We start from the raw sequence: 11,974 nt of genomic DNA on the forward strand, positions 1-11,974 counted from the left end.
ACCCTCTGCTGCTCTCTCCTTCCCTCCGCAGAGATTGCCGTGTTCCAAACAACAAGGAGCTCGGAAATCTCCAACTTCAGTGCTTTCAAGACAACCGGGAACTCGGAAAAAAACGAGATCCGACTGAGAAAAATATTTAGAACGGTCATTCAACTCTGAATTCCAAGTCGGAAACGTGGGTATCTTTCTAGAGCTCCAACTTTCCGACCAGAAGATCACCGACGTCATGATTTGACTTCGTTTTTGCCGAGTTCCCAGTTGTCTTGAAAACACCATGCTCATCAAATATAGGTAACATCAGTCCAGTAAAAAATATATTTCAATTTATGCTCAGCTGTGCCTCGCAAGTGCTACACCAACTGATCTATTTTGTTATCAAAGCTCGAGTTTTGAAATATAATAAGGTCTGAGAAGGACAATATAGCCAATATACTATGATAATATATTAGGCCTAATGCACAAACCTCATTTTTATTAGGTTCATGTTAAATTTTTTAAGTCATGTAAAAATTAAAAATAAATCTGAGAGGTACAGCTTGCTTTTTCACTGCGAAAGTAATCTTGACTCAGAAAAGGTTGGTTGGCCTAACCAAACTTTTTTGGTGAGAAAACCATCAGTCAGTTGAAAATGCGATGGAAACCCATTTAACTTGTATTTTGTATTCTGTACATGGGAATTTAACCGCAAAATGTATTTTTATGTGATGGAATTGGATGGAAACATCTCTGGTGGTAAAATGCGCATATGGTTTTAAAGCATTCTAGAATATTCGCATGAAAATCTGTCGCCAATTGGATGGAAACCTAGATACTGATATTATAATCCTCACACAGTATTTCGCTTTATCTCTCTCGCTCTGTCTCTCGCTCTCTAATTAACAATGTCACAAATGTAAAAAAATCATAAATCATATACTAGATTTTTATAACCTAACTAAGCTAAAAGCCTAACTATTGATTTATGTTTAGTATAAGTTAGCTTTATATTGAAGATTCGGACGATGCACGTAAATACCTCTTCAACAGAACATGCCAGAATGATATAAATGACATATTCGAAATCAGCTCACGATAACGAACAAGCTCTGTTCCGTTTTCAAAAAGTTACTTTATAGTAATTTCAATGGCAGATTCTCTGTGTACTTGAAGTTCAGGGACCTTCTTAAAAGTGCAACTGTTAACTGAAAACTGAAATAGCTTTGCAACCACATGACATAGGGGTTAAGGTTAGGGTTAGGAGTTAGGTTAAAGGGTTAGCTAACATGCTAATTAGTTGCAAAGTAGCTAAAAGTAGTAAGTAGTTGCTAACATGCAACCTTTGGCTTCCTAGATGTTCGTTATACGCCTGACCAACCACCCTACTTTTATTTTTGTTGCTTTAAGCAGTGGCGACCCGTCATTCAGGGCAGGAGGAGGATTTTTTGGCTACTACATGATTCCATATGTGCTTTTTGTTATTATTCCACAATGTAGAAAATAGTAAAAATAAAGAAAAACCCTTGAATGAGCAGGTGTGTCCAAACTTTTGACTGGTAGTGTATATACAGTGGGGGGGAAAAGTATTTAGTCAGCCACCAATTGTGCAAGTTCTCCCACTTAAAAAGATGAGAGAGGCCTGTAATTTTCATCATAGGTACACGTCAACTATGAAAGACAAATTGAGGGAAAAAAATCCAGAAAATCACATTGTAGGATTTTTAATGAATTTATTTGCAAATTATGGTGGAAAATAAGTATTTGGTCACCTACAAACAAGCAAGATTTCTGGCTCTCACAGACCTGTAACTTCTTCTTTAAGAGGCTCCTCTGTCCTCCACTCGTTACCTGTATTAATGGCACCTGTTTGAACTTGTTATCAGTATAAAAGACACCTGTCCACAACCTCAAACAGTCACACTCCAAACTTCACTATGGCCAAGACCAAAGAGCTGTCAAAGGACACCAGAACCAAAATTGTAGACCTGCACCAGGCTGGGAGGCTGAATCTGCAATAGGTAAGCAGCTTGGTTTGAAGAAATCAACTGTGGGAGCAATTATTAGGAAATGGAAGACATACAAGACCTCTGATAATCTCCCTGGATCTGGGGCTCCAAGCAAAATCTCACCCCGTGGGGTCAAAATGATCACAAGAACGGTGAGCAAAAATCCCAGAACCACACGGTGGGACCTAGTGAATGACCTGCAGAGAGCTGGGACCAAAGTAACAAAGCCTACCATCAGTAACACACTACGCCGCCAGGGACTCAAATCCTGCAGTGCAGACGTGTCCCCCTGCTTAAGCCAGTACATGTCCAGGCCCGTCTGAAGTTTGCTAGAGTGCATTTGGATGATCCAGAAGAGGATTGGGAGAATGTCATATGGTCAGGTGAAACCAAAATAGAACTTTTTGGTAAAAACTCAACTCGTCGTGTTTGGAGGACAAAGAATGCCGAGTTGCATCCAAAGAACACCATACCTACTGTGAAGCATGGGGGTGGAAACATCATGCTTTGGGGCTGTTTTTCTGCAAAGGGACCAGGACGACTGATCCGTATAAAGGAAATAATGAATGGGGCCATGTATCGTGAGATTTTGAGGGAAAACCTCCTTCCATCAGCAAGGACATTGAAGATGAAACGTGGCTGGGTCTTTCAGCATGACAATGATCCCAAACACACCACCCGGGCAACGAAGGAGTGGCTTCATAAGAAGCATTTCAAGGTCCTGGAGTGGCTTAGCCAGTCTCCAGATCTCAACCCCATAGGAAATCTTTGGAGGGAGTTGAAAGTCCGTGTTGCCCAGCGACAGCCCCAAAACATCACTGCTCTAGAGGAGATCTGCATGGAGGAATGGGCCAAAATACCAGCAACAGTGTGGGAAAACCTTGTGAAGACTTACAGAAAACGTTTGACCTGTGTCATTACCAACAAAGGGTATATAACAAAGTATTGACAAACTTTTGTTATTGACCAAATACTTATTTTCCACCATAATTTGCAAATAAATTCATTAAAAATCCTACAATGTGATTTTCTGGATTGTTTTCTCAATTTGTCTGTCATAGTTGACGTGTACCTATGATGGAAATTACAGGCCAGAAATTACAAGTGGGAGAACTTGCACAATTGGTGGCTGACTAAATACTTTTTTTTCTCACTGTATATATATTTACCAAAATATATATGGGGGATTGGAGATGATGCAGACAATTACATTGATGGAAGCTACAATCTATCTGCAATATTAAATCTAATCTACCCTCCCAAAAATAATAAAAAATAAATAAATAACAGTTGGTTATATTCATGAAAGTCATATGGGGTGGAAGATATTGACGTGTTTTTTGAAGTACTTTAATGTAAACTGAATTATTTAAAATTTTATAAATAAAGTAAAACAAAGTTAAACTAATTGCATTCGAGAGAAGAGGTCTCTTTACAATGTCAAATTGGTTTGAGATCCCTATGTCATGTGGTTGAGAAGGTATTGACGTTTTTCATTTACATGCAATAGTAGGCATTGCAGTTTTAAGACGATCCCTTAACCGTCTGAGCGGAGGATAGCAAATGTTTAGCTACATTTCGCCTCCAAATAGTAAATATGACACCGAATTGGAAAAACAAGGGGTGTAACTTGGTCGCTATCATCAGCCGATTGACAATACTAAAAAGTATATCATCCTTGCATGTTCCGTTGAAGAGGTATTGAAGAGCAAAGTCCGAATCTTTAATATAAAGCTAACTTCACCGCAGTAATGTAATCATCATAGAATCATCTTTGATTGTGGTATTGTAACCATAATTATTCAACTAATGTATCTATCACCTTCTCTGAAGGGCCCCGTTGGTTCCATGATAAAGAGTCGGGTTACACTCAAGTTATTTCCTATTGTTTCATCCGTGCAAGTACCAGCAGCACAAACTTTAGTGGCACAAAAAGTTACATCTCCTTCACTTCACTTTTCTGTCAAAGACACCTCTCATGTGAATCCCTCCTCACGCGCAGTTGAGTATGGGAAGGGTATTTTAAGAAAAAGATCATAAAATCTGTATGTCAGTGCCTTAATAAAAGTCTCAGATACACATGACATATTTCTGATATATTTCTCATTCCAAAACCATGGCTACAGTTCTTATGTGGTTGTATGTTTGTTACGTTCCCTGCTGGAGAATGTAGGATAATGTTTACAGTATATGGTTGAGTTTGTGGTGTAGTGGAGCCTGAGCGCACTGGAGCGATGCTCCGCCACTTTTCACAATGGTGCTCGTTTAGCCTACTAAAGTTAGATCAAAGCTGAATCAATGTCTGCAAAGTCATATCGTATCTGAAGATTATGCCTTTGTTAAATGTTTTGGAGGAACAAAGAATGTTGTTTTATGATCTTAGTTCAAATGTAGCGTTGGGAGGGTGATGCCCCAGGGGAGACTGGTGATTGGCCAGAAGAGGGGAGTCACTCCTCTTTTTGCATTGTTTATAAATAGGGGGTAAACGATGAGACGGCAGAACGGCCATGGCAATCGGGGAGCCGTTCTCCGGACACCGCGGGTCTGTACCTATGCTGTAAATCTCGTGGTATGAATAAAAACTTCTGACACGATGCAGCATAGATGGACTCTTTTGTTGACAGCAATGATGACCACCATTCATCATATACTACATAATGGCGAGCTTGCCAGGAGGGATGATGCAATCCTTCTTTGCTGCATTTGGAGTCGCCAGGCTAACTCAGGCTGACTTTGGTCTGGAGTCATGACCCGACTAGATACAGCTAAGTTGTTGGTTTTGTTACTGCTTATGTACACTGGAGGAGTGTACCCTTACGACCGTGTTTCGGGTGGCGTTGTTGCTGGTCGACTGGAGTCTGCTAAAATGTGATTTCATTGGTAACTATAGACAATGATAATTAGAGTGGAAAGTGTATATTTCATTGGTAACGGGTGACAATGGATTGGTAGAGAATAAATGTTGGAAGATGTCTGCATAGTTAGAGCACCGTGAATCTGGAAAAGACCTCGAGGCGAGGCGATTCTTTAGGAATGGGCCATAAAATCCTTGCAACGCGTTAGGTGGTGGAAGGTTAATTCTGGGAATTATTAAGCTGGACGAATTATATGCATGTTATATACTCATCGTATGGTTGACGAACTATAATGCATGGGGTAACCTCTCTATGATTATCCAGAACTTACGGCAACAAAAAGTTAGACGGAGATAATTGCGATGATGATGATTTGGCCGCGGTGCGGGGTGTTCATTTGTATAGCTAGTAGGCCGCAGTTAGCTGGAGGCTAGGGCTAGGGCTGGATTGTTACGGGTCACGTGGTACATCGTGGCTAAATGCTAATGCTACATGCTAATTGTGTTTTGTGTCACGGTGTACCTTAGGCTAAGCTAAATGCTAATGCTACAGGCTAATTGTGTTGCGTGATGCATGCTAACGGATATCCTTAGAGATTCCATTGCGATGGATTAAAGTCTCTTAAACTTGTCACTGTCTGTAAGTCAGGTTGTATGTTTTGTGAGCGCTGTTAAATGTTGTTTGACTAGGAGGGGAACGAAAGGTACAGCTGGACTGTTATCCATTTAGTGGAGGTGAAAACGGGTTTTTGAATGGATGTGCGCATGCGTTTAATTTTGCGACACTACACTACAGAAAGGGGAGTTTATGGTACGAGATTAGGGAACGTTTTGTTTTACGGCACTAAACGACACCACGAGGGGATGCTAAAACTCAAGCATGAGGTTAAAATGATATTTGCGCATGCGTGGGATTCTGCAAAACAACACATTGGTTAAACTGCAGGGGGAGACAGAGGAACACAGACGACGGAACAAATACGCATAAAGAGATTTTAACACGAATCTTATAAGTTTAAACGGCAGTGGGTTAAGATGAAACTTGTTTTGGGACCTATTGAATTTATAAATTAAATATATGATAACGGATTATAATAGATTGAATTAAATAATTAAATAACGGATTAAAATAATGTTTTTGAGCGATCTATTTAGTTCTGAGTTTAGTCTTAGAGTGAATAATGTAGAACGAATGAATATTGAATGGTTGGAAATACTCAGTGATTGCATTAACTGCTGAAATCGTGTGTGTTTCTATGTTTTTGTGAAATATGGGAGGAACATGGAACGAGAGGAGAGAGAGAGAAGGGGCTGACGTGTGCGTCACGAACAAGGTGTGACGAGGCAGACGAGAGGATCGGATCAGGCTAGTACACAAAATCATCCTAACAGAATATGTGATGTTATGACAATTTTACATAGGCTTGGCAAATACTATTTCATTAAAAATTGTATTTTGGTGGCTCTGTGTATCACTGGGGTTTGATTACAGATGTGTTGGGAATCAAGGATGGATTGAGGATTGTTCTGTAAATTTAAGATAATTAGAGCTAATAGAGCAAGGGGTTATGGGAATTGGAGTATTGAAGGGTTGTAAGGTTAGAAGGCTTTGTTTATGGGTATTTTAGTCTGAAGATGACTAACTTGCATTTACTTGCAGTTGATGGGTTGTGGTAAGATAGCTAACACTAATTGATATTGGTGACATAGGAATAGGAATTGGGGTTAATTATTCAGGATTGTTAATGGATTTGTTTAGGCTATATTAAGAATTACAGGGGGGAAGCCTATATAACTTATATAGTCTAAAATAGGATAGTTCACAATAAAGGAATAGAAAGGCTTGTTACAATGGGGAAAAAGATATCAGGACTATGAAAGTCATTACACGGGTTGAAATAGTGGTAATCCTTTAATTAAAGTGTTGCTAGGGTATCCGGCAAGTGAAACAAAAGTTGCCCTTCATTCTCAAACAGAAATTGATAAAATATTCCAGCGATAAGATAGGCTAAAAAAGTAGAGCTTAGGGATGTTTATTCTCAGCTTACAATGATCATCTAGGAGTGATTATTGCATCAGAAATTAAGATGAACAAATAATAGATAGGGTATCAGCAGAAACAACGATGAAGATGAATCCAGAAGACGGAAGAAAATGAGAGGTCTGGAACGTGAAGGAGAAGAGGATGATGAAGATGAGAGTGATTGAGAGAGGTCATGGGTGGATATGACTCTGTGATCAGAAGGAAGTTGGCAAGAGAGAAACGAAGAAGGGTACACGAGATTTGATCTCTGATGGAAGTTGAAGATGAAGAAAGCGATGAAGATTTGGAGATTAAAGGTGCTTTATTTTCAAGAGGAGTTTGTCCTACAAGGACTGGCACAGAAGAAAAGTAAGAAGATGATGGAAGATGATATTTCGAGGACAGAACTTAGAACTAAGGTTGAAGAATACTGATATGTCAACGCGAGAAGGAACAGGACCAAGAAAACTGCTGAGAGAATCCCAAGAACAGGAGAAAACAACAGAGGAAGATGAAGGAGCAAGTGAAGATCACCTGTTCTAGAGAAGATCCGGAAGGGGGGTGCATTGTTGAGAGCCTCGATTAGAGGAGAAGAGAAAATAGCTAACAGTTGAAACAACCGGCCATTAGAAGTGATAGTGAATAGGGGAAAAACTTATTTGGGTTTAGGCCTAAAGAGGTTAAACATCTCACTATGTAAAATTAATTAGGGTAGGATAGGGGTTTGATGTAGTAAAACAGTTTAATTACTCTTAGGGAATCAATTGAGCTCTGCTATAAAAGTCAAAGAGGAAGTAAAAGAGACATACTAATATTAGGACAATATACCAATGGCATTGTGGGAAGAGATGCATGGTGTAAATTGAAGTGTTCAATCAGAGGCACATTAGACGACTGACTGTCTGGTAGAATATTTTAAGAAGTAGGGTTTTTGGGAATCATTTGCTTAAAAGATAATATCATAGGAAGGATGATAATCTATTGTTCTGTCTATTAGACACTGTCTGGGAAAATAAAGTTAAAAGGGGTGACTGTTTATTCTGGGTGACATTCTTACACTAAGGGATTTCAGGCTAGGCTAAAAGGTGTTTAGTCGTTTTGCCAAGTCTGTGTGTAATGAGTCAGAAGCAGGTGGGGAACTTTCCCAGTCACATATTCTACAAATTTGGTGGTAAGGGATTTTGTGAAAATCAGGGGAAAAGGTTTTAAATGTTATGAGAGAAAAGATTAGATTAAAATAAGTTAGGAGTAGATTAGGGTTGGAAGAACTCTGAGACAGTAAGCTAAGTTTCAAAGTTAGTAGTAAGAGAGAGAGAGAACAGTAATGAATGACACTTTAGAATAGAAAGATCAAGGTAATTGTGGGTACCTTTTGTTATAATCAAAAGGTTTAAAGTTTAGAGGTAGAACTGAAAGGGGGAAAAAGTGACACTAGTGGTGATGGATGGAAGTACAAGTAAAGAGTTCAGAGCTTTGGGAAAACTAGGGATGAGGAAGTAACAATAATGACATCACCACGTGAGTCTATTAAAACAACAGTGAGAAGTAATTTAACTCTTTCAACATTGATAGTTATTAAAGCCATAAATATAGCGCATTTGATTATAAGGGTCCAGCATCAATTATAGGGGGAAAATACTGTTATTAGGGTTAGGAGAATAATAATTATAATATGCCATTTAGGATGATGACGTTTCTTTCACAGAGAGAGAGAGATAATTAGGGAGAATAAGTATTGTTAGCAGGATCAGAAGTAGAAGCTGTTGCACTTAGTCAAACAAGGGATTATTTTGCGTAAGGTTACAGATAAAGATCAGGGAGAATGTGTACTTATCTAGTGAAAGCATAGAAATTTGTTCCGGTTAAGAATTATTGGTTAAAGGGCTATGTAATTCGTAAAGTGATGCTTATAATGGAAGATTTGAAGTCTGTAGAAGTTTCCACAGTCACAGAGGGAGTTAAGGATAAGTTTATTACAGTAGTCACTCCAACAGTGAATAATACACATGGGATATGGGTAGCTTTTCCACTAGAAGGAATTAAGGGTTTTAATTCATCAACTAAATCAACGACGGTAATGGTAACTTTGGAAAGAAATTAATGACTCAGGAGTTTATGTTACGGATGGAGAGGGCTGTCAATGATAGTACGAATAGGATTAAAATAGGAGAGCAGATAGCAACAATATAGATTAATCTGAAATGGAGAATATAGATTCATCATGGAAGCTGCAGGATGGGGTCTTTTGATTTTGATGACAGAGGGGGGGGGTATCTGATCAGTACTGCTCGTTCCTCTGTTGTGAAAATTAGAGATAGATTAACTCATTCTGTAAGGTCAGTGAGGAATCTTGAGGGTTGATGTCTGTTGGGGGTGCCAGCCCAAGACGTGTTAGACGGTCGCGCGGCCTCTGTCAGGTATGGGTTAGAGTTATGCTTTGTCATGACTGTGGTATCGGCAACAGTCATTGACCGATAAAATAATGTCGTTGTCAGAACAGTGGTTTAAGCCTAGGTTTAAGTAGTGTTCTTGGGTAAATGAATTACCCTATGGGAATTGTTAAATGGGAAAGGAAAATCAGGTAACAACGGAATCCTGAAGTATTCAGGTGAAACATTGAGGGCTAAAAGTTATTTTTGTTCTAATAAAACATATGAGGTAAAGGGTATGTTTATGGGAATATCATATTGGGATGTTATATGATAACTTTGGATAAGCATGAACATAAGGTTAGAGATGACAAATATAATGTAACTTTTTATGTACCAGGTAGTAGAAAAGCAGGACTTTGATGGTTAAATGATTAGCTTTTGACTGACAATGTGACTATGGGGAATTTTAGAGATATTTAGGGGTTTGGGGGTGATAAAGCATCTATATTCTTACATTAGGGATGGACAGGATTTGGTTACATGTCAACGTTGAAGCTTCCATATGAGGTTTCTACTATTATAAGAGGGATAGCACCGGACACAGCTAAATCTAGGGTTAAAAGGGTGACATGTCATAGTCTTCAAGCCTATCATTGAAGGATGAATTTAAGGGAGAAGGGGGGACTTTATTCATGGTATGGTGTAACATTTGGGAAGATCATATTGATAAATATTAGTTATACTTTGAGTCCAGATAGTTCAGATAAGATCACTGGGGTTATAGATGCATTATAAGGGATGTGTTTGGGAGATCTGAGAGGATGCAAGATCAATTAGGCCAGTAGGGGCAGTGATGGGTCAGATTTTAGTTTCAGCTTTGATAACACTGTGTGATGTTTGTAATTTGTTACTGACCTTTGAGAAAGCTATGATATTGAGATAGGTTGGAGAGTGATTCCTGGAGACAACACTCAGATGCCGGTGTTGACTGTTCCTGATCTGGATAAAGATGGATGGACTACTGATGGATAAATATCATTTTTTTATGAGTTGATTATTTTTCGAATTTTTTTCAATAGTAGGGTGATGTTGGTATGATTTATGAATCAAGGGGGGGATAGGTTAATGTGATTCATACATCATTTATAGGTCATTTTTATATTCTTAAATTGATGTTGAGGTTTAATTTGAAAAATGTTGTTTTGCAAAAGATACTGTTTGGTCGTATATTTTCTTGTCATTCCAGAAGTATTTGGGAGAACATGTGGAGATTGGAATACTCAAACAAAGACAATATGAAGGGACAATATGACTGGAGGAGATGAAACAAGGAGGGTGTGGCCGATTCCATCATCAACAGTCCATTGGAAGAGGAGACTACAGGGAGATGAAGTGTAGTGGACTACATTCCAGTGTTTGCAATGAAATATAGACATGTGTAATGCATAATTGTGTAATAGCCTCAGGGATTAATTTTTGTAGAATGATGTTTGATGTTATTGATTACATGTAAGGATCTTAGATGTTTTTGTTTATTTCGGTGAATGTTTAGGGACAGAGAGGCTAGGAAGGGAGAGTTTCATTGTCCGGTCCTATGGGTTGACCAGCCGTACAATGGATGTTTATGGATAGGATTTTGTTTGCATGTTTGCAGGGGCTTACATGTGTATTTAATTGCATCATAGTTTCAAATGCATTTACATGGTTAATGAGGTTATCTGGAGTACCGACGGTGGTTGCCTGGGGCAGAGGGACCGTGAGAGAATTTTACTGTCTTGATTGATATGGATGGATGGCTGCTGGACAGTTTTTCGCTCTTACACTCCATAGAGATTTCTTCATATTTCATAGTAGTGTATTCACACTTCATATTTCATAGTAATGTATTCACACTTCATATTTCATAGTAATGTATTCACACTTCATATTTCATAGTAATGTATTCACACTTCATAAACAGGTATTTCATAGAAAGGTATTTACACTCTAGAGGAGAATGTGTTTGGTTTAATGTTAAAGATACTCAATAAGATAAATGGTTAATAGTCATAATCTTATTCTGTTTGTTTTCGAGACGTTTATTTCGTCTCGAAAGGGGGGAATATCGTATCTGAAGATTATGCCTTTGTTAAATGTTTTGGAGGAACAAAGAATGTTGTTTTATGATCTTAGTTCAAATGTAGCGTTGGGAGGGTGATGCCCCAGGGGAGACTGGTGATTGGCCAGAAGAGGGGAGTCACTCCTCTTTTTGCATTGTTTATAAATAGGGGGTAAACGATGAGACGGCAGAACGGCCATGGCAATCGGGGAGCCGTTCTCCGGACACCGCGGGTCTGTACCTATGCTGTAAATCTCGTGGTATGAATAAAAACTTCTGACACGATGCAGCATAGATGGACTCTTTTGTTGACAGCAATGATGACCACCATTCATCATATACTACAGTCACATCATGTTTTATTAGTATTCTACATAACAGAACCGAATAGAATAGCATAGTATATAACGTTACTATATTACGTTCTGGCCGTTCTGCCGCCCAAGGTGAAATAAAAAAAAGGCCACCCCTACAAAGCTAGAATCGTCCCAGTAAGAAAAATTGTGTTGAAAACACATCTAATTACGTATTTTCCAGATGTTGAAGTTAGGTTCAATTTAGTTTCTGAATGGAAGGTAAAAATACGTATTTTTCAGAAGTTTAAAATGGGTATTTTCCGGATGTTGAAATCAGGTTAATTTTCTG

Source organism: Coregonus clupeaformis, unplaced genomic scaffold, assembly GCF_020615455.1.
Source record: "Coregonus clupeaformis isolate EN_2021a unplaced genomic scaffold, ASM2061545v1 scaf0184, whole genome shotgun sequence".
NCBI lineage: Eukaryota > Metazoa > Chordata > Actinopteri > Salmoniformes > Salmonidae > Coregonus > Coregonus clupeaformis.